Raw genomic sequence first — 22,402 nt, 5'->3', positions numbered from 1 at the left:
GAGGAGATCTGACTGGCAGGCTGGCTGAGCATTCCAACCTCTAAGATCAACCATTAGTCCTAAAGTTCTGGTATCTTCAACAATGTGATAAAATAAAAGAGATCTGCCTGCCTAGGTTGAATAGGTCCTAGAGAGTTCCAATATGAAAGCTCAGTATGACTGGATCAAATAGTGTGAGACAGGGAGAGCTTGCAAAAGACCCTCTGTCAGACCATGACAAAGGCTGTCCTAAAAAGTGCCAAGCCTGGGGAGCTCGAAGTTGGCAAGGCCTACCCAGATGCTATGAAGGCTTCCCAAAGGCCTTTGGCTATGATGACTACCGGCTCCCTCCGGGGGCTCTTGTGCCTGCATTGCCAGCCAGGTTCAGCTGTAGGAGAACCATGCTGTGGGAGCTGAGGCCACAGTGGAACAAGCAGCCATGGTGTTCATGTACAAATGCCAGCCTGTGCCAGGAACCCAGCCTGGGACTGGGTGGGGTAGGATAGCTATTTCAATCACTTAGCATCCACCAGCAGCCACTAGCTAAGTCCCTACTGTGTGACATCCTACACTAGGCTAGGGAAAAACTGGAGAAAAAGCAGTCCCTGTCTTCGAGGAATTCACAATTTATTAGGGGAGACAGTGTTGGGAACAGGCCCCCAAATCTGGCCATAAACTGGCCTCAAAACTGGCCATCAACAAAATATCTACAGCACTGTGATGTGTTCGTGATGGCCATGATGCCCACGCTGAAGGTTGTGGGTTTACCGGAATGAGGGCAAGAACACCTGGTTCACCCAGGTTGGAAAAGCACTTAAAGGCATTCTTAAACTATAAACAATAGCATGAATGATCTGTGCCTTAAGGACATGTTCCTGCTGCAGATAACCAGCCAGACCCATCCCTTTATTTCCCGTAAGGAATACTTTTAGTTAATCTATAATCTATAGAAACAAGGCTTATCACTGGCTTGCTGTCCATAAATATGTGGGTAAATCTCTGTTCGAGGCTCTCAGCTCTGAAGGCTGTGAGAACCCTGATTTCCCACTCTACACTCTCTATTTCTGCCTGTGTGTCTTAATTCCTCTAGTGCTGCTGGGTTAGGGTCTCCACAACCGAGCTGGTCTCGGCAAGACAGACCAACAGAAGGTGATTTCAGTGCAGTATGGGGCAGGCAGGAAAGCACCAGGTAGGACATCAAACTCTGGCCCGGGCATCAGTGAAAACTTCATGGAGAGAATCTTGATAATTCATTGAACATGGGAAAGAAACTGTCTGCATTCCCCAAATCCAAGCCAGAAAGATCTCTGTACAGAAATTTGGTACAAAAGAGTCTGCATGGTCTTTTGAATCTCAGGAGTTTAGGATGTCTTTGGCATTTCAGGGAGCAGCTCACCCCAGCATTGCAGACCAGAAGGTCTCAGAGCAGCTACACCATTGCATGTCTCTGGTTAAATGGCCTTCTCTGGGTGATATATTCCTCCACTGGTGGCCATGATCAGCTACATCTCACAGCTGCTGAGCATCTGATTATCAAGGTGCCTGGCTCACAAGCACGTGGGTCAATAGTACTCTCATCGTCCAACCCCAGAAACCTAGGGGCAGCCACTGGGTTGAGATCAGAAGCAGACGGAGGCAGACACTAGTGAAGCCCCCCACTGTCCACTCTGCACACACCAGCACAGCCTCTTTCTAACTCCTTCCCAGCTCCCCTCCCTGCCCAAAGGAAGAACAGGTGCTAATCTCACAGGTCAGAGTCCAGAATATTCACTGGGCCACATTTTATTGGTAAACCGCCAGGTACATTAAAGGCAACACCTTTTCTCCTCTGTCCTGCTTTGGTCCTAGGAAGGTCTTGGTCTTTGGGGCCTCCTGTGCTTTTGCTTCCTTCCTGTATGTGGTGAGCAGACCCAGGTCGTGCTGCCACCTCAGCGTGGGTCTGGCCATGCCTCTCTGTTCCTGGATATGTAGTCAATAAGTAAGTTCAGTTGGGGCCTGCTCTCCTTAGCATGCGTACTTGTGTGTGCTGCCACCAGATTTAGATTCAAGAGGAGGGGAAGTAGGGAAGCAGCCACCTGATACAGTCATTCTTTCTCCAGCTTTTGCATTGACGTGTCAGCTACCAATAAGACTAGCAAAAAAAAAAAAAAGTAATTCACATCCTGTTATTCCTCCTTATATGAGAGGCCAAGGGGCACTGAATGATCGGCAGGACAATATTTTAGCCTTCCTGGGTCCCTAGCGGTAATGCCATTTTACTATTTATAATTCCGCTGAAACCCTAACCCAAGCCTCTAACCGTCTCCTGCAAAGGGAAAGCAGAGCCTTCTGCTTATGGGCATGTTGGACTGAAGCCCAAAATCCTTGGGATCCTCCGAGGCATATTGGCTGAGCTTCAGGAAACAGCAGTGAGCAGACAGGCCTCTCAGGGCTTGGGGTGAAAGTACCAGCCTTGTACCAGCTCTCCAGAGGGAGTCGGCTGTGCCAGGTGCTCAGCCTCGCCTTGATAGTGATGCATTGTGGCATGAGTCTGGTGAAGTATTCAGCTGGGAGGTCTGGCCAACTGGTTCCCAGGGATGGGTGTGTTGTGGGAGGGGGATGGAGGAGAGGAAATCATGTGGGTCTTCCTTGGAATTATCTCTAAGGGACTCATAGTCCTGGATGAATCTTGGCCAAAAGGGCCATGGTAGCTGAATAATGGCCCCCGAAGATGTCCTTGCCTCATCCCTGGAACCTGTGAATATATTAAATTTGCATGGCAAGAGGGACTTTACAGATGCAATTAAGGTTATAGATCTTAAGATGGGCCAGGCACAATGGCTCATGTCTGTAATCCCAGCACTTTGGGAGGCCAAGGCCGACAGATTACTTGAGGCCAGGAGTTCAAGACCAGGCTGGCCAATATGGTGAAATCCCACCTCTACTAAAAATATAAAACTTAGTGGGGTGTGGTTGTGGGTGCCTGTAATCCCAGCTACTCAGGAGGCTGAGGCATGAGAATTGCTTGAACCCGGGAGGTGGAGGTTGCAGTGAGCTGAGATCCTGCCACTGTACCCCAGCCTGGGTGACAGAGTCAGACTCTGTCACAAAAAAAAAAAAAAAAAAAAAAGATGGGAAGATTATCCTGGATTAGCCAGGTAGGCTGAGTGTAATCACATGAACCATTAAAAGTGAAATAATTGGCCAGGCACAGTGGCTCCCGCCTGTAATCCCAGCACTTTGGGAGGTCAATGCAGGCAGATTACTGAGGCCAGGAGTTCAAGACCAGCCTGGCCAATATGGTGAAACCCCATCTCTACTAACAATACAAAAATTAGTGGGGGGTGGTTGTGGGCACCTGTAATCCCAGCTACTCAGGAGGCAGAGGCAAGGAGAATCACTTGAACCTGGGAGGTGGAGGTTGCAGTGAGCCGAGATTGAGATTGCGCCACTGTACTCCAGCCTGAGCGACAGAGCAAGACTCCGTCTCAAAAAAAAAAAAAAAAAAAAAAAAAAAGGTACAAGAATCTTTCCTAGTTGAAGAGTGAGAGATGCAGCAAAAGAGAAGACAGGAAAGGTAAGGCATGAGAAGGACTTGACCCTTTGTTGCTGGCTTCAAAAATGAGGGGGAAGTGAAGGAATGTGGATGGCTTCTAAAAGCTGAGAATGACCCCTGGCCAACAGCCACCAAGGAAATAAGGACCCCAGTGCTACAACCACATGCAACTGGACCCTGCCAGCAACCTTCATGAACCTGTAAGTGACCCTCCTCCAGTAAGGAACACAGTTCTGCTGACACCTTGTAGTCTGGTGAGACTTATGTCAAACTCCAGACCTGCAAACTGTGAAATAATAAATGGGTGGGTTTTTTTTGAGCCCTCACATTTGTGGGAATTTGTCATGGCAGCAATAACAAATTCATACAGAGGTGGAAAGCCAAGAGGTATTACTGAATCCATCAGTGACCTTGGTCTTGGGGTGCACTTGTCCATCTGTATTTTCTTAAGTGGCTGGTAGGTGAGATTTTTAAAACAAACTGTGATTCTCGCAGGAATGTCCTGCCAGTTTCTTGGGGCTCTGATTCTGAACAGGAAACTACTCTGCTTCTTGCCCACCTACCATGGTCATGAATGATATCCTCTGACAGTCCTGGTCCTATTACCTCTAGATGGCTTTCTCAGGAGACACCACAGTTGCCCTGAGTCTTTCTGAGAAGAAAGAGTAGCCCATGGGCAGGGAATAGCTATGTCTGGTGCAATCAGGGATGGCATGCTCTGTGTCCCACAGGAGAGGATTGTGGAAATCAGGGGTACCATCTCATCTTTGACGGTGTGGTTCTAGATGTTAGGACAGAGCTATTGGCTGAGAAGTCTTTGAGTCTTCCTGGAGACTGGGTCAGATAGAATTATGTCAACCCTAAGCTGTGGGATTAGCCAAGGACAGGCCTGACACTTCCTGAGGGGCCAGCTGGGGATATTGCTTGGGAACTAGCTATCTAGAAGATGGGCCTTCCCAGGTAGGATCCAATTAGCTAGGAGCATGTTGGTGCAGCTGGGTTTTTGCCTGTGTTTGTCTCAGTTGGCTCACTCTCTTTTTAAAAGAAGCAGATTCACTCTAGGAACCACCTGACATCGCTCACACACCTCCCATTAGCCTACCGGGAAGAAGGGAAACAAGGCAAAACCCAGACTTCTCCAACTTGACCAAGTTGTCCAGATGGCAGAAAAGGCAACAATTTAGGAGAGAAATCAAGGCTCTCTGCCTTCACCAAGTCTTTCTGGCAAATAAACAGGGGAAAATCATGATTAGATTCTAGCCTTGCAACTTAAATGCTAAGTGAAGATTCAAATAGAAGATTCAAAACCAAATCAACAGGAAAAGGAGTCAAGGAGATTTCATGCATAGCATTTTCAAGCAAATGGTAAACCCTAAGAGAACTGCTCTCCATTAAAGATAGGCAGTAAAATACTCAGCATGAAACCTATGCAAAAAAGCATCTGCAAAAAAGAACATAGTAGACAAGAGATGGATGAAGAGAATCCTTCTGAAGTTTTTCTCTAGGAAACAGAAGAATGACAAGATCTCGGACCGGTGAGGGGCTGGAGCCCGGCCCTTTTATGCTCTGCTGGTGGTGACATAAATTGGCCCAGCCTTTCTGCAGTCCACTGGGCTGGCAGGAATGAACATTTTAAATGAGTGTACCTTTGACCCTGTGATCTCACTTCTTGTAATTTACCCCTGGACAATCATTGCCGAAACAAATGGAGATCTAAAGACAAGTCTTTCCCTCTCAGCCTTGTTTATAACAGTTAAAAGTGGATGGCTGAATCATTGGTTTAAAAAATATAAAGAAATTATGGCACTTCCATATAGATAATATATAAACGATGATGTAGATCTTCATTTGATGATATGAAAATTTGCCTATCACATGTATAATTGAGTGCAAAAAAGAGATAACAGAACAGCATGATCCCATTTGTGTAATATTTTAATAGGTGCACATGGAGGGATGTCTGGAAGGATGTTCACCCTAATAGTTGAATTTTACTTTATTCTTTGTACATTTCTGTATGATCACAATATTTATAATAAGCCTAAATCTTTAAAAGAATAAAGCTACTTTCAAAACAAGAAGGATATAATTGAAGTCTGCTCAATCTACCAGTTGTGATAGGATCTATAGTTGACAAGTTGGAAATTGCCAGTTACTGTGAGGTATTATAAAGAATGACATAAGCATGTGTTAAATATTTTAACTTAAAATATATAAATGAATGCCCATTCACTATCTTTTGATATAGGGATATTTTCTTTTTATGCTTCATAAACCTAATCTGAATGCAGAAGCCTTCTAGATTTTTCCCCATAATACCTGCCTATATTTAATCTGATACTGATTATTTTTAACTAAAAATATTTTTTTAGAGATGAGGCCTTACTCTGTCACCCAGGCTGGCATGCTGTGGTGCAATCATATCTCACTGCAGCCTTAAACTTCTGGGGTCAAGGATCCTCCTACCTTGGCCTCCCTAATTGCTGGGATTATAGGCATGAGCCATCACGCCCAGCCCTAATCTGAAACTGATTTTTAATCACCTTTATCAAGTCAATACTCAGTCTGAACACTCCCTCCTCCTTGCTTGCTTCTAGATTAAGAGTGGAAAAGTTGGCAGGGTACAGTGGCTGATGCCTGTAATCCCAGCACTTTGGGAGGCTGAGGCACTCAGATCACGAGGTCAGGAGTTCGAGACCAGCCTGGCCAATATGGTGAAACACCACCTCTACTAAAAATACAAAAATAACTGGGCGTGGCGGCAGGCACCTGCAATCCCAGCTACTCAGGAGGCTGAGGCAGAAGAATTGTTTGAACCCAGGAGGCAGAGGTTGCAGTGAGCAGAGACCGTGCCATTGCACTCCAGCCTGGGCAACAGAGCGAGACTCCATATTTAAAAAAAAAAAAAAAAAAAGGAAAAGTTGCTTTTCCAACCTTCTTTTTAGCAGGAATGGCCAGGTGGTAAAATTCTTAACAAGGCATTAGCCATCTACTAAGGGTTTCTGGGGTAGCTTTAGCTTGCAGCTTTCCATTCAGCCATCCAGTCAGCTACTAACATTTTGTTCCTTCCCTTCTATCCTAATTTCTCTTCTCCTGTCCTTCTAACACTGAACCTGCCTTTCCACTGAGCATTGGCCTTTGCAGGACATCACTGCAGATCTGTGGGACTCTTCCACTCCTCTGCATTAATTAGAAGTTGTCGCTGCATCTGCTATAGCTCACATGCATGACTGCTGCTACTCTTGGACGCTGCCACCTCTGCCATGCCTTGTTGTCACCATCATCCACACCACTGCCAATAGTGTCAAAGTGGTATAGTGGTCTATAGCAAAATGAGCAAGGGTTACAGTATCTGTACTCCTTGAAATGTTATGCTCTATTGGAAGAACCCCAAGTGAGAGCTGTGTATACCCCTTTGTGTCCCTGAATTTTCAGTGAAAGAACCCTTTCCATTTTAATTCACACTCTCTTGCTGTGCCCCAAGCCACAGGAGACTGGCTGGAGCAGGTCTGAGGGATGGACACTCAGCTATATATGGAATTATACCTCCCTTGAAAACCAAGGTTCCATCAGTGGACCAGCTTGGTATCTGGACTCTTGTGCTGAGTGAGTTTTCTACTAGCAGGCTCCTACCCCCTCGTGCCAACAGATCCCACCAAGTTCTCTAGACATGGTTACATTTTATTGGTGAACACACTTGGACTCCAACTGGGTCTTCCACTGCAGACTTTTTGGGAAAGGAGAAGGAAGCAGGGAAATATTCTTAAATATGTTGACTTTGAAACAAATCTTATTTTATGATTATAAAATTAATACATACTTTTATAAAAAATATGTAAAGTACATAGAGAAAAAAGACCCAGTGAAGAAAATAAAATTCACCTGCAATCCCACTACTTGGAAAGAATCACAAATAGGCTGGGCATGGTGGCTCACACCTATAATCTTAGCACTTTGGGAGGTCAAGGCAGGCAGATCACTTGAGGCTAGGTGTTCAACACTAGCCTGGCCAACATGGTGAAGCCCCATCTTTACTAAAAATACAAAAATAAGCCAGGTGTGGGGGCATGCACCTGTCATCCCAGCTACTCTGGAGGCTGAGGAACGAGAATTGTTTGAGCCTGGGAGGTGGAGGTGTCAGTCAGCTGAGATCACACCACTGCACTCCAGCCTGGGCAAAGAGCAAGACCCTGTCTCAAAAAAGAAATAAATAATCACAAATAATGTTTTGATGGTTTTTAACTCCTCCATTGTTTTATATTGTTAAGATTACATTTAATATAATTTTATAGCTTGCTTTTTAATGACCTATCATGATGTCAGAAGCCATTTCCCTTGATACTAAAAATTATTTATAAGCAAATTTTTATTTTATTTAGATAGGGTCTCATTCCATCACCCAGGCTGGAGTGCAGTGGTATCACAGCTCACTGCAGCCTCAACCTCCCTGACTCAAGTGATCCTCCCACCTCAGCTTCCTGAGTAGCTGGGACTATAGGTATGTGCCACCACACTTGGCTAATTTTAAAGTTTTTTTGTAGAGACAGGGTCTCACTATGTTGCCTAGGCTGATTTGAACTCCTAGGCTCAGGTGATTCTCTAATCTCAGCCTCCCGAAGTGCTGGATTATAGGCATAAGCCACCATACCTAGGCCTATATGCAAACTTTTAACGATTATCTGATGCCCAGTGTTATGTGTATTAGGAGTGTTTTGGTAGAAAATCACAAAAATCCACTCAAGTGAGTGTAAATTTTTTTTTTAAATGAAGAAAATTTGTTATGGGATCAGGGATGTTTCCTGGAAACGAAAGGAAGAGACACAGCCAGACCTCAGATCTAGATTATGAACAGATACTAGAAAAAGGGGTAGGAAGCCCACAGCACCCCTTCTCTCCAACTTGCCTCTGTTTCCCTCTGTACTTCTCTATTTTTGTATATGGTCTTTTGCAGAAAATATAGCCATTGACCACTCCTGAGTTTGCATGTCCAGGAACTCCAGGGAGAAGCTGATCTCTTTTAGTTCTCGTTTCAAATATTTGGGAAGATGTCTTAATTGATTGACCCAGTTTTGATCAGGTGCTGATCCATTCAACAGTGGGCACATGTCATTGTGACCACAGTCATTCAGTAGGAACTTGTCATTCAGTAGGAACATGTAAACGGTGGCAGTATGAGGGGTTAAAGGAAAGGGAGCTCCCAGAACACTGGGAATCAGTGGAGTATGGTCAGGCAAACGATGTGTTATCCCAGAGCTTACCAAACTATTTCCCAATCATTTTGATCAGTGCTTGCAAGTAGATACTGGGTTGGGAATGAGAGTTGATATGTTGCCTCACCCTGCTATCCATGAGCATACAGGTCCCAGCTCCTACCCAGCCAAGGTACCAACTTGTACTTACAGATGGGTATTAATGGAACCGACGGAGAACTCTTCTGGGTTATCAAAGACTGTTGCTGGACGTCTCTAGAACTGAGCAGGGAACTTTCCATATGCAGCTCTCCCCTCAGGAAAAAGCTTCAACGTGTCCATAATATGAGAAGCCTCTCATTCAGTAGAATTAATGACTGGTAAATTTTAACAAAGGAAAGGAAATACTTCTTTCTATCCTGAATAACCCAGTCTGTGGCAGGGGGTAATTTGTATCGGAAATAAGGCTTGGATTTCCGAAGGAGTTGGATGGTTTTATGATCGCTAGTAACACTCACAGTTATGCATGTGTGGATTTCGTATTTCATGGTATGAGCTGATTGCCTGGAGGGGTCAGGAAGGCATATTTTCCAGAATTATATGAGTGGGTAGGTCCATTATCAGAAACCGTTATCTTCTTCTAAAGCATTAATTGTCAGTCATTGACTCGGTGAAACTATCAGAAATGAAACAAAACCAAGCCCTGTGTATTTATGAGCTTCTAGGGCTTATTTCTGAGGTCTCACCGGCTTACAAATGAGCCTTGGGGGATGCTGTGGTTCAGTGGTCCTAGCCCAAGGCTGGGAGGAGGCAGGAACCGGTATGGGTTCCATACTGATTTGCATAGATTAAGATGTAGGGGAGTTTCCTGCCTCACACAGGAAGGAATCTTTCCCAAACACCTCCCGTCAGAACTCCCTTCAGGCTCCAGTGCAAGGAGTGGATCATGCGTCCCTGTCCTTGTACATCGGAGGTTGGCAAATGCAGCTTTCAGGTCCCCTCCTCAACACCCTCCTGTAGTAGAAGCTGGATTGGTCAGCAAGAAAGCCTTGCTGTTGGGTGGGCAGCCGTGAGTGTCTGTCTACCACCCCACTGTGCACAGAGCACTGGTGCTCGGCATCGTCATGGGACACAAAACAAGTATAAGTCAGTTTCCACCCTCAAGGAGCTCAGTATCTTTAAGTACAACTGAAATAATGGTACTGATCGAGTCAGAAAAGAAACAAAAGGATGAAGAGGCCAGTATGTGCTGGAATAGTCTGAACAGACTTTTGGCAGAGGTAGGGACAGAGCAGGAACCTTGAATTGATGATGACATTTTTGTTTATTTGTTTATTTTTAATTTAATTTTTGTGTGTTATTTTTTAGATAGATTCACTTTTGTTGCCCAGGCTGGAGTGCAATGATGCAATCTCAGCTCACTGCAACCACCACCTCCCAGGTTTAAGAGATTCTCCTGCCTCAGCCACCTGAGTAGCTGGGACTACAGGCATGTGCCACCATGCCCAACTAATTTTTGTATTTTTAGTAGAGACAGGATTTTGCCATGTTGGCCAGGCTTGTGTCGAACTCCTGACCTCAGGTAATCCTCCCGCCTCGGCCTCCCAAAGTGCTAGGATTACAGGCATGAGCCACTGTGCCTGGATGGACGATGGAATTTTTAAAAGGGAGGGAGAGAGAGGAGGACATTCCAAGCTGGGGAAGCACACACAGGCTAAGACAATGAAGCAGATAGACAAGACTGCTGCACTGCGGGGTGGGGGTCACCTAGATGCACAGAAGGGGCTCCCTAAACCAGGAGGCTCCAGGCCTCTGGGCCCCAAATGGTTGGCAGAGAGTTTGAACTGAGTGCAGAGGTCTTCATATCCCATTGAAGGTTTTTGAGCGAAAGTGCCAGTTGGCCCAAGGCAGGACTGTCTTAGGGAGATGAATCTGTAGTATGGTATAGAGGTAGAAGAAAGAGAGTCTTAAGGAAGCAGGTTAGGAGGCTGTTGAAGAGAATCAGTTATGAGGGGGACAAGAAAGGCCTGTGTTATTTCCAGGGTTCCAAATGAGGAAAGTTTTCTGGTTAGGGAAAGGGGTAGGAAACTCAGTGAAGGACCAATAGGGCTGGTTATTCAGGAGGCCTGAGCCTGGGAGGATCAGGCTTTGGGAGGAGACAAGCAGAATCCCAATCTGCATCCTCAAACTTATAACAGTCCTGTGAGTCCAGAGAAATCCGTAGCTCAGCAGAGCTGCCCTGAGATCCTGGACCTTGGGGACAGCCTTAAGCTGGCAACAGAGGGTGACGCCTCTGCTGCTCAAAACCCAGGGTCCTTGAGGAAGATTCCACACCACACCTCCCTGGAGTGTGAGTGATGAGGCCATTTAAATCCTGCAGGACCTGAGGTGAGGCTGAGCTTCCTGGAGGAAGGATCACCAGGGACTCAGGTGAGGGAAGTGAATCAGGACTGGATAACCATCAGACAGGGCTGTGACCTGGGAATCTGAAAGGAAAGGACAGGTCCAGGAGGCAACTTGAAATTCTATCTTCCAGGCAAATACTGGGGCAGAGCACAGATGTGCAGCTTCTCCAGGGGAAATCATTCATCAGGAATCATGTAGACCCTGCAGCAGCATCCAGAAGAGACCGTAAGAGTGAGCTGATTCCACTGCTTCATTATATAGAACGAAACTGCCCAGAGAGTAGGAGGGACTTGCCAGAGATCAAAGAGTGAGTCCTACTGCCCACCCTAGTGCTTTACCAGCAGAGAGATTCTGGGCAAAACACCTAGAAAGCAATACGTCTCCCCACTGTCTTTCCAGTCTTCAGCCTGCAGTGTGGATTCTGGAAGACTGAGCCTGTGTTTATCAGCTCACATCTCCCTTTGCCAAGAGACTTGTTGGTCCCAGTAGGGTAAGCAATTGACCTCTCTTCTGCAGATGAATCCCATGTTGCTCTGGGTAGCATTTCCCCCTCTCCTCGAGGGCACACCACCTCCTCCTCCCACTTGGCATCTACCAGGGCTTTACCCTGGGGCAGCTGGCATCAGGCTTCTCTGGGCCTACAGCTGTGCTGAAAGGGTAGTGACCAGGTCCCTGACCTATGAGCCCTCTGGAATATCTTCCCTTGGTTTCCCTTGAGGAACCAAGACAGGTTCTCGGCACTGAGGGGATCTGTGTCTCTATAGAGACTGCCCTTGGAGGCACAGGCGGCCTGTCCTTGCTGACCATTGGAGAGCTGGGGCTCAGATACACCCCTCGGATACCATGGCTCACAACAGCACCCAGAACTGCTGTGCTGGACCTTAGCATAATGTATTCATAAACCATGGGTTTTAATAATAAAGACCAGGAAATTGGAGCACTGGCTTTCAACCCTGGCTGCATGTTATAAATTACCTAAATTTTTAAAAATTTATATTTATTTTTATTAATACATAATAGTTTTACATATTTATGGGATACATGTGATATTTTGTTACATGCATAGAATGTGTAATGATCAAGTCAGGGTATTAAGAATATCCACCACTTCAACCATTTATCATTTCTATGTGTTGGGAACATTTCAAGTCTTCGCTTTCAGCTATTTTGAAATATGTAATACATTGTTGTTAACTACAGTCACCCTATTCTACTATCAAACATTAGAACTTACTTCTTTTTTTCTCTTAAGAAATTTACAGTCTAAGTACTTATTCCTTCTATCTAACTGTATATTCATATCTATTAGCAAACTTCTCTTCATCTCCCATACCCAAATCCTTCCCAGCCTCTAGTAACTACCATTCTACTCTCTTCCGCCATACGATCAACCTATTTTTTTTTTTTAGCTCTCACATATAGTGATTATACGTGATATTTGTCTTACTGTGTGACATATATCACTTAACATAATGATCTCCAGTTCCATCCATGTTGCTACAAGTTACATGGCCTCATGCTTTTTTTTTTTTTTTTTGAGACGGAGTCTCGCTCTGTCACCCAGACTAGAGTGCAATGCCGCCATCTCGGCTCACTGCAACCTCCGCCTCCTGGGTTCAAGTGATTCTCCCACCTCAGCCTCTGGAGTAGCTGGGATTGCAGGCACCCGCCACCATGCCTGGCTAATTTTTGTATTTTTAGTAGAGATGGCGTTTCACCACATTGGCCAGGCTGGTCTTGAACTCCTGACCTCAGGTGATCCACTCACGTTGGCCTCCCAAAATGCTGGGATTACAGGCATGAGCCACGGCGCCCAGATGGCTTCATTCTTTTTTATGGCCAAATAGTATTTAATTGTGGATCTCCTTGTGTCAGATCCAAATTCTTAGAGGAAGGGCTTTTGGCTTTTTCCCATTCAGCATGATGTTAGCTGTGGGTTTGTCATATATGGCCTTTATTTTGTTGAGGTATGTTCCTTCTATGCCTAGTTTGTCGAGGGTTTTTGTCATGAACAGATGTTGAATTCCATCGAATATTTTTTCTGCATCCACTGAGAAGGCCATATGGTTTTTGTCTTTTATTCTGCTGATGTGATGTATCACATTTATTGATGTGTATGCTGGACCATTGTTTTATCCCTGGGATAAATCCCACTTGATCATGGTGCATTACCTTTTCCTGTGCTGTTGGATTTGTTTTGCCAGTATTTTCTTGAGAATTTTTGCATCTATGTTCATCAGGAATATGGGCCTCTAGTTTTCTTTTTTCAATGTATCATTATCTGGTTTTGGTATCAGGGTAATGCAGGCCTTAATAAATGAGTTGGAATTTCCTTCTCATTTTTTGGCAATACTTCAAGGAAATTGGTGTTAATTCTTTCAGTTTGGTGGAATTTGGTGGTGAAATCATTACGTCCTGGGCTTTTCTTTGTTGAGAGACTTTTTATTACTGATTCAATGTTGTTACTCATTATTGGTCTGTTCAGATTTTCTATTTCTTCCTTATTCAGTCTTGGTACGTTGTACGTATCCAGGAATTTATCCATTTCCTCTAGGTTTTTCAGTTTGTTAACATACAGTTGTTCACAGTAGTCTTTGATGATCTTTTATATTTCTGTGGTGTAGTTGTGATATCTCCTCTTTCATTTTTGATTTTGTTTATTTGGGTCTTCATTTTTTTCTTGGTGAGTTTAACTAGCAGTTTATCAATTTTATCTTTTTTAAAAAACAACTTTTTGTTTGTTTCTTGACCCTTGGTACTTTTTTAGTCTTTCTTTAGTTCTGCTCTGATCTTCGTCATTTGCTTCCTTCTACTAATTTTGGTCTTAATTTATTCTTGCTTTTCTAGTTCCTTGAGGTGCATCTTTTGGTTATTTGAAATCTTTCTCCTTTTTGGATATAAGTGTTTATTGCTATAAACTTCCCTCATAGCACTGCTTTCATTGTATCTCATTGGTTTTGGTGTGTTGTGTTTCAAAGTTCATTTGTTTCTAGACATTTTTAAATTTCCTTCTTAATTTCTTCATTGACCCCGTGGTCATTCAGGAGCATGTTGCTTAATTTCCATTTATTTGTACAGTTTCCCAAGTTCCTCTTGTTATTGATTTCTAGTTTTATTCCAGTGTGGACTGAGAGGATACTTGATATGATTTCAATTTTAAAAAATGCATTGGCACTTGTTTTGTGGCCTAATATATGGTCTATCCTGGAGAATGTTGCATGTGTTACTGATAAGAATGTGTATTCTGTAGCTCCTGAATGAAATGTTCTGCAAAGGTCTGTTAGGTCTATTTTGTTTAAAGTGCAGTCCAATGTTGCTTTGTTGCTTTTCTTTCTAGATGCTCTATCTACTGCTAAGAGTGGGGTGTTGATGTCCCCAACTATGACTGTATTGGAATCTATCTTTCCCTGTAGGTCTAATAATATTTGTTTCATATAGCTGAGTGCTCTGCATTGGACACATATACATTTAGAATTGTTATAGCCTATGGCTGAATTGATCCCTTTATCATTAAATAATGACATTCTTTGTCTTTTTTTTTTAACAACTGTTTTTGACTTAAAGCCTGTTTTATCTGATGTAAGTATAGCTATTCCTTCTTGCTTTTGGCTTCTGTTTGCATAGAATTTTTTCCCCCATCCATTTACTTTCAATCTATATGTATCTTTACAGGCAAAGTGAGTTTCTTGTAGGCAGCATATAGTAGGATTATGTTTTTTAATCCATTCAGCTAGTCTAAACCTTTTAAGTGGAAAATTAGTCCCTTTACACTCAAGGTTATTATTGATATGTGAGGGCTTATTCTTGTCATTATGTTAATTGTTTCCTTTTTGTTTTACATATCTTTTTCTTTATTTTTCTTATTTTATTACTTATCATTGGTTTGGTGGTTTTCTACAGTGGTAACATTTGAGTCCTTTCTCCTTCTCACTTGTGTTTGCTCTACTTGTGAGTTTTATACTTGTGTGATTTTATGATGGTAGATATTGTGGTTTCACTTTCAGGTGTAGGATTCCCTTAAGCATTTCTTGTAGGACTGATTTATGTGGTGATGAATTTCCTCAGTTTTTGCTTGCTGGGTAAGTCTCAGTTTCTCCTTTATTTATGAAGGATAACTGTTGGGTGTAGTATCTTTGGCTGATAGTTTTTTCTCTTCTTTCAGTACTTTGAATATATCATCCCATTCTCTCATGGCCTGTAAGGTTTCTGCTGAGAAATCCACTGTTGGTTTGATGAGGGTTCTCTTATGTGTCACTAGATGCTTTTTTCTTGCTGCTTTTGGAATTTTCTTTGTCTTTGCCTTTTTTTTTTTTTTTTTTTTTTTTAAGATAAGGTCTCACTCTGGAGTGCAATGGCATGATCACCATTCACTGTAACCTTGACGTCCCTGGGCTCAAGTGATCCTCCCACCTCAGCTTCCTGAGTAGCTGGGACTACAGGCATGTGCCACCATGCCTGGTTAATTTTTCATATATTTTGTAGAGATGGGATTCCATCATGTTGCCCATGCTGGTCTCAAACTCCTGAGCTCAAGCAATCTGCCCGCCTTGACTTCCCAAAGTGCTACAATTACAGGCATGAGCCACTGCACCTGTACTGTCTTTTACTTTTGACAGACTATAATGTGCCTAAAAGACCTTTTTGGGTTATATCTATTTGGGGATAGCTGAGCTTCCTGTGTCTGGATGTCTAAATCTCTTACTACATTTGGGATGTTTTTAGCTATTATTTTGTTAAATAGATTTTCTATGCTATTAAACTTCTCTTCGCCTTTTGGAATGCCCAAAATTAGAATATTTTGTCATTTTATGATGTCCCATGTGTCATGTAGGTGTTCTTAATTTTTTTTTATTCTTTATTTTTTTCTTGTCTGGCTGACATATTTCAAAAGGCATGTCTTCAAGTTATGAAATTCTTTCTTGTGCTTGATTCTAGTCTATCGTTGAAGCTCTTGATTGTATTTTTTATTTCATTCATTGAATCTTCCATTTCCAGGATTTCTCTTGGGTCTTTTTTGTACCTCTCTTTTCAGTGAATTTCTCATTCATACCCTGAATTGTTTTTCTTATTTTTTATATTATGTATCTGTGCTTTCTTATATTTCACTGAGCTTCTTTAATATCATTACCTTGAATTATTTTCCAGGCATTTCATAAATTTCTTTTCACTGGAACCTATTGCTGGAGAATTACTATGCTCCTCTGAAAGTGTCATATTCATATTCTTGTTTCTTTGTGTCCTTTTATTGATACCCACACATGTGGTATAACAGTGACTTCTTCCAATTTTTTGGATTTTCTCTTTTCTTTTTCTTTTCCTCCTTCTTCTTCTTCTTTTTTTTTTTTTTTTTTTTTTGAGATGGAGTCTCACTCTATCACCCAGGCTGGAGAGCAGTGGCACAATCTCAGTTCACTGCAGCCTCCACCTCCTGGGTTCAAGCGATTCTCCAGCCTTAGCCTCCCAAGTAGCTGGGACTACAAGCATGTGCCACCGCATCTGGCTGATTTTCGTGTTTTTAGTAGAGACTGGATTTCACCATGTTAGCCAGACTGGTCTCAAACTCCTGACCTCAGGTGATCCACCCACCTCTGCCTCCCAAAGTGCTGATTTACAGGCATGAACCACCATACCCAGCCTTGGATTGGTTTTTTTTAGGGGAAGACTTTTTAACAGGAAAAAGTCCTCCCCTACAGTGTTAGTTGAGTAATGCACTTTGGCTTTGATTCTGGGTGTGTACAGTAGTGTAGTCTGTCTACGATGTCTTTGGTTGCAAACATTATCAGTTGTATCTGTGATTTTCTTAGTGGCTTAGGCTATGGCTGCTGGTGGTGGCTGGGGTGAAGTTTTACTGGGGACAGAACACCAGATAGGCCAGTCCTCAAGCTCTAATGGTGGCAGCAGTGGCCTGAGAAGGTCTGTCGTTGGGCCACCAGGTGGCGTACATGAACACTGGTATTAGCAGGTCCAGGCAGGCTCACTTTTGGGCCTCCAGGAGGTTTGCTTGGGTGCTGGTAGTGTCTGTGGTGGACTGGGTAGGTGGGAGAGTCCTTAAGCCCCTGGGCCACATGCTTGGTGTGGGTAATGATAGTAGTGATGGTGGAACAGCCTCTGGGCTCCCATATGTCATTCACTGGTGTTAATTGTGGCTAGGAGGGCCAGTCCCCAGGCCCCTAGGTGGCATGTGTGGGTGGGTGTCAGCAGTAGTGGTGGAGCAGGCTGGGTGGGCCCATCCTCAAGGCCCCCAGAAGGAGTGTCCAGATGCCAGCAGTGGTGGACCAAATGGCATGCTTGGGTGCTGGTGGCAGGTTTTCTGGGCCTGTTGTTAGGCCTACTGGTGGTATGCATGTGCTCTGAGAGCAACTGACAGGGTGGGGCAATACTCTGGCTCTTGGGCAGCATGCTCAGGGACTGGGGGAGCAGTGCCAGGCAGGGCAGGCCTGTTCCCAGGTCCCCTCAATGGTGTACATGGGCAAAGGCTTTGGTGGGCAGGACAGGGTGATCCCCAGGCTCTGGGCAGTGTGCTCAGGTGGTAGTGGCAGCAGCAGCAGTGGGCAGGGAAAGCTTGTCCTCAGGGCACATGTAAGTCCTTGGGGCCCCTGCTGCTAGGGTGGGGAGACAGAGTTGCTGTCTGTGGTAGCTACCCCAGACAGGTGGCTCTCAGGCTCTGGGGAGTGTGTACATTCGGGTTCCTGTGTGTGGTGGCTGGCTGAGAGAGGCTATCCTCAGGGCACATGCAAGTGTGCTGTTGTTCAGCTGCTGGTGGGGTAAGGTTGCTGTCAGTGACAGTGGCCCCAGGCAGACAGGTTTCAAGCTCTGGGGCATGCACACTTCAGCTCCCTTTGTCTGGGGGACAGTCTCCTCAGTGCACTACTCTGCCCTTTCCCCAGCATACAGGACACAGAGTAGGCTGGAGTGCTGGGAACGCTGCTGTTCCATGGGGTCCACCTGCATCACGCCACTGCAGCCCTCTGGGTGGATGCAGGGGGATGTCAGTGGGGGTCCAGGGATATGGAGAGGCAGAGGCTGTTGGGCCCTGGGGAAGGGGATACAGTCTGGTAGGGGCTGAGCTCTCAAAATGGTACCATTCTGCATCTGCTTGGGTCTTGGGGGGTGATATGGTTTTGGTCTGTGTCCCCACCTAAAGCTCAACTTGAATTGTAATCTCCATGTGCCAAGGGAGAGACCTGTAATCCCTACGTGTCAAGGAAAAGAGTAATTGGATTATAGGGGTAGTTGCCCCCATGCTGTTCTTATGATAGTGAATTCTCAAAAGATCTGATAGTTTTATAAATGGTAGTTTTTCCCTGTACTCACACACATATACACTGTCTCCTGTCACCTTGTGAAGAAAAGTGCCTGCTTCTCCTTCTGCCGTGACTGTAAGTTTCCTGAGGCTTCCCCATCCATGTGGAACTATGAGTCAATTAAGCCTCTTTTCTTTATAAATTACCCAGTCCCGGGTAGTATTTTTAATAGTAGTGTGAAAATGGATGAATACAGGTGTGTGGGACCCAATGCGTACTTCCTATCTGCAGCAATGTTGTCATGTGGACTCCAGGGAGCTCCTTATACCAGTCTCAGGGCCCACAGGTTGAAGGACTCTGCTATGGCTAGGACTGTAGGAGTCCACAGTAGGAACGTGGACCACTGGAGATCTCTCATGTACTCTTCTTCCACACTGGAGAGTTTCTCCAGGTTCCTGGCTGATCCCAGTCAGGCCGTCTGCCTCACTTCCTTTTCGTTAGACACCTCAGCTGTTTCCTGTCACTTCCATGCTGAATTCTAGAGTTCTCTCTTAGATGTTCTGTTCAAAGTGTTATTATCTAGCCATTATTTTGTTGGTTCTTTGTGGAGAAGAAGGGATGTTCAGTGCCTCTAGTCAGGCATCTTGAAGCTCCTCCTCACCTAAAATTTTTTAAAAATTTGGATGCCTAGGACCTCCTCCCAGAGATTCTGGTTTCCTGAGTCTGGGATGTGGCCTAAGCCTCAGGATTTTTAAGACCGATATACAGCCAAAAGCAAGAATCCCTGAATTAGAGAAATTGAGATAAATTCATTTTATATTACAGGGGATCAAAATATGTCCTGTCATCATTTCATTTTGTATGGGTGCATCCAGATTCATCTGCTGATTTTGATTTACTTTCTGGTTGCTTTTGTCAGGGGCTTCCTTCTCATTTCTATTCACTCTCTCGCAATTCCCCCTAGATTCTGGGGTGAGTACATGGCCCATATGGATTCAGCAAGGCTCAATGAGCCAATGAGTTCTGAAAAGAAATTGTTGTTGACCCTTGTTAAAGATGGTAAGGCAGACTTTAGTCAGGACCATTATGATAGGTGTAAGGACCACTGCAATAGGATTTTGCAATGGAGAGAGATTGGGCTCAACTCTGAATACAAGGAAGAGTGGGAATGTATAGCCAAGGAGCAAGGTGGGGATCAGTGGATAGAAAATTACTTAGCAGAAACATCAGAGGTAAAGAGAATCCTGGCTAAACTGACCAGACAGAATTCATGCTGAAGGCAACCACGGTGATCCTACATCACCGGGTGGATGGTGGAGTATGAAGAACCTCTGTAGATATGATTAGATTAGGGAAACTGACCTAGCAGGATTCTTACCAAAATTGGACACTGCAGAGGTAAACACAGAAGCCCAAATGTCCCAGCTTAGTTGAGAAGAGAGTTCAGGGGAGCCTGCAGAGAGTTTGTTCAAGGAGAGAATCTTTGTTGGAGTTGCAACCCTTGGATTTTCTCTGAAGCTACGGGAAAAGAGAAGCCCTCTTTCTTCTGAATTGGAACTGGTAGCCTGTGGCACTGGAGTTTCGGGGACCACCATGGAGAGAGGGTGAGCTTGAAAATGAAGCCACCATAGGGAGAGCAGAAAGAAGAAAAGGCACAGCAATGAGGACATCACCTGAGCACCTGGGTCTTGGCATACATGAAACCAGGTACTCCTGGATTTTACTGTTATTGAGCCAAAAAATTGCAGGTTTTGTTTAATCTATTTGATTTTGAGTTTGTTGTTTGCATCTATAAGAGTCCTATCTATGATAAGAAAGTTTCTCAAAACCTTACAGATAAGCTCTTAGGTATGTAAAGGTTTCTTCTTTCCCTTGCGTTCTGCCTACATAGGTTGGCATGAGCAATTTAATGACCAGAGCAAGGCAATATTTTAGATTTAAATAGAGCTGGCTCTATGATACCAATCTCAGGGGTTTGCTGTGAGGATCACATGAGATAAATCTTGTAATGGATGGTCCAACAGGCTTTTGTACAAAAATGTCTTGCCGTTGTTATATTTTGTTGGTTGGTTAGTTTTAGAATAGCTGACAACAGCATCTCTGTCTGGGTTGGGGCAGGGACCACCTCATGCTATCCTTGTTATATAAATGGTCAGACCAACAGACTACCCACTTCTGGGGAAAAGGAAAGGTATAATAGAACTTTTATTTAAGATGGCAAAGACAGATAATCACTTAGGTGTCCAGAACTTTAGACAGTGGGAGAATCAATTTGCAGAAAGCACCCAGAGTCCCTCCTGGGAAGAATGGACTGAGAGCCCAACTCCTTCTCTCCGAGGCCTGGAGCTGGTACCTGTGAAGGCCCAGTGCCAGAGAAGGGTGAGAACAATATTGAGACAAAGGTATCTTGAGAGCAGAAACAAAACAGCAGGCAGCTCAGTACAGAGTAGTAAAGGACAAATGGGAGAGGATAGTTCTAGGTTTAGGACACAAGGCATCCTGGAGCCTGTCATAACCACTTTTTGTAGTGAAGACCTCCACCTTGCACAAGCAACTACATGCGAAATAACTGGTCACTCTATCCCCCAGTAGCAACCAGATAACTGCAGTAACAGCAGCAGCAGCAGCAGCGGCAGTAGTAGTAGCAGGAGCAGCAATAGCTAATGGTTATTGAAGCGCTATGCTAAGCACATTTACATCTACATCTCTTTTAATAATCTCAGCAATCCTATGAGCTTGATATCATTATTATCATTAGTAACAGAAGGTGCTTACTCTTTTCTACAGCTGGGGGTAGAAAAGATTAAGCACCTTGCCCAAGCTCTGACTCCAGAGCTCACAAACTCTACCACTCCTTGGTCATCACCCTGCAGACAATCTGACAAGTGCTTCCTGCCCACTGCCTGTGCCCCTCCATGGCAGGAATCCTTATGGGAACAGATTCTTACCCAAACCAAAGCTAGGGAAAGAAACAAGCAGCACTAGGACTTTGGGGGCCTCGGGTTGGAGCCATAATACTAGAGAAGTGGAATCACCTATACCCCTGCTACAGTTTGAATGTGTCCCCCAAAAGTATTGCTGGAAACCTAATCCCCAGTGCAACAGTGTTGACAGGTAGGGCCTAATGGAAAGTATTTAGGTCATGAGGGCTCCACCTTCATGAATGGGTTAATGCCTTAATCCCTTTATTATAGATCTCTTGCTCTTCTGCTCTCTCACTTAAATGCGCTCTCTTGTCCTTCAACTTTCTGCCATGGAATGATGCAGCAAGAAAGCCCTTACCAGACGCAGCCCCTTGATCTTGGCCTCACCAGCCTCCAAAACTGTGAGACAAATAAACTTCTATTGTTTATAAATGTCCCAGTCTGTAATATGCTGTTACAGCAGTACAAAATGGCCTAAGACAGCTTCAAAGGGCCTGCCACTCAGGCAGTCATTCCGTGGAAGAAATCAGAGAGGATGAGTTACTCTGCTTGGGAAGAGCTCCACTGTACCAGGCAGCTTGTCCACACTGGGCAGCTTCTCAACACCAGGCAGTTAGAGCCCCTCCCATGCCAGGACAACACAGTAGATCATGGCAGAGACCAAGTCTTTTCTCCCTGTATCCCTTCTCTCTCTCTCTTACTTTCTGTAACAGAAATGTACCACCAGCTGTTAGCAGGGCACATTAGCCCAGCTAGAGACTACATCTCCCAGCCTTTCTCATAGGTAGATATGTTCATGTGACTATGTTTTTGTCCAGTGAGATGTGAGCAGAAGCTGTAGGATGTGTTCCACTTTGGGGTCTTAACTAAAAAGAATTGGGTCCCTTCTCCCAGCCCCTTTTCTTTTCCTTTCTGGTTAGGAAAGAGTAACAAATGGGTCCTATGCCTTGGACCCAGAGATGGAAGCCATGCATTGAGGATGTACCTTGCCAGCTACTGTTGACATCTGAACTTTTATGTTTAAGAAAAATAAGGGTCTAAAATTTTCATTTTATAATCACCATATATTTTGGTTTATTTGTCTATAGCCTAACTACTATAATGTTCAAGCTGACTGGAATGTCC

At 44.4% G+C, this 22,402-nt stretch overlaps 1 pseudogene; it reads left to right on the top strand.

Moving 5' to 3' along the window:
- Positions 1-213: 213 nt before the first annotated feature.
- LOC135971693 (nucleophosmin-like) overlaps positions 214-22,402 on the top strand; it is a 63,485-nt pseudogene continuing 41,296 nt past the window's right edge.

The sequence above is a fragment of the Macaca fascicularis genome, chromosome 7 (assembly GCF_037993035.2).
Source record: "Macaca fascicularis isolate 582-1 chromosome 7, T2T-MFA8v1.1".
Taxonomy (NCBI): Eukaryota; Metazoa; Chordata; class Mammalia; order Primates; family Cercopithecidae; genus Macaca; species Macaca fascicularis.
This window is presented reverse-complemented; position numbering and strand designations above follow the sequence as displayed.